The 1527-nt window shown below is 44.5% G+C and overlaps 1 non-coding gene across 1 annotated transcript; it reads left to right on the top strand.

Annotated features, from left to right (window-relative positions):
• Positions 1–777: 777 nt before the first annotated feature.
• On the top strand, positions 778–884 carry LOC120705365. Its single transcript, XR_005687946.1, has one exon. It is a non-coding gene; the product is annotated as a small nucleolar RNA R71 (small nucleolar RNA).
• Positions 885–1527: the final 643 nt, after the last annotated feature.

The raw sequence follows: 1527 nt of genomic DNA, 5'->3' as shown, positions 1-1527 counted from the left end.
TGCAGAAGATGTGGTCTCTGTGCGGATTGTCTTGCCCGCACAGCTACCGCATTCATGCTTTCTTTTGGGTTCACTTCCGGTTTCCTGGATAGCTTCCCCGTGTTATGGTTAAGGTAGGATGAGGCCAACTAAATTACTTTAGTTTCTATCATTTTATTGAAGCTCAGCTGATTTTTAATAACAGAGTCAAACCCCTCTAGTTGTATAGCCAAAGACACCAGAATTTTATCATTAGCAAGAAATTTCTCACTAATGTTGTCATTGATTTGTTTTTGGCCGTACATGAAGTCTTTAAGCGAGGGCTGAAAACTGTTATTAAAATTATTACCTCACTATTGGCTGAAGGGGAGGTCAGGCTTAGAATTCCAACCTTGCTGAGGACGGCAGTCTGAGTTATTGGGAGTGTCATTCCTAATGGAGTTCTCGTCCTCTTGAGTGAACGAGCAAGATCTGCCCGAGTGTCTAGTATTGCCACATTTCTCACATGTCATTCGAGACTCAGTCTGGCTAACCTCCTGGTGTGGAGATTCCAGCTTTTTCATGAGAAGATCCATATTGGCTACCAGCCTATCAACACTATCGATTTCATGTATTCCTTTTGCATAGGCCGACTGCCTATCTACCTTCCAACTCTGGTGGGAAACAACCTTGTCAATGAGCACTCTAGCTCCTGCAACATCGAGGGAGAGGAATGCTCCTCCCGCTACTGCGTCCATGTGATCTTGAGATCACTGGTTCAGGCCATGGAAGAAGTTCTGAATGATAAGTCATTCTTTCATGCCGTGGTGTGGGCATGCTGCAATGTATTCCTGAAGATGTTCCCAGGCTTCCGAGACTGTCTCATCTTGGAGTTGTTCAAAACTGGAAATCCTTTTCCTAAGGGCGTTGGTTTTGCCCACCGGAAAGTACGTGACCAGAAAAGCATTGGCGCACGCATCCCATGTGTCGAATCCTTCCTTGAAGGTGTAGAACCACATCTTTGCTTTCCCAAGCAAAGAGAATGGGAACAGCCGAAGACGAATATTATCCATCGTAGTGCCTTTTGGGTTGATTATGCTGCTCACTTTCAGGAAATTCTGAAGATGAGCGTTGGCATCCTCTGATGCCTTTCCGCAGAAGGGACTTGCTTGGATCATGTTGATAAGACCTGTCTTTATCTCAAAGTCATCAGTGCCTTGGTCATTGGTCAGTCCAGTAGAGATATGGCTATTGGACGGGGCTGAGAATTGATGGAGTGTCTTCTGAGCCATGGGTATTGAAGCTGGTGTTGTCAAATGTTGTCAAACCTTGATCCTAGAAAATTCCTTCTGGTAGGACGACTATGCGTCAAACAATTCACCCAATTCTTCTGGATCTGAGATGAAGTGATATGGTAGATCGAAAATGGTCCTGCACTGCTCTGCAGAAATCACAGATATCCAGGAGCAACGGTAATCCCGCTAAAATTAGTGGTGTTAAATCAGTAAATTTTATCAAACTATTCGACGATATCTTTAGCCTATTGCTTTCCCGGCAATGGCGCTAGAA

This window comes from Panicum virgatum, chromosome 4K (assembly GCF_016808335.1).
Source record: "Panicum virgatum strain AP13 chromosome 4K, P.virgatum_v5, whole genome shotgun sequence".
NCBI lineage: Eukaryota > Viridiplantae > Streptophyta > Magnoliopsida > Poales > Poaceae > Panicum > Panicum virgatum.
The sequence above is the reverse complement of the archived record's forward strand: the minus strand, read 5'-3'. Positions and strand labels throughout refer to the sequence as shown.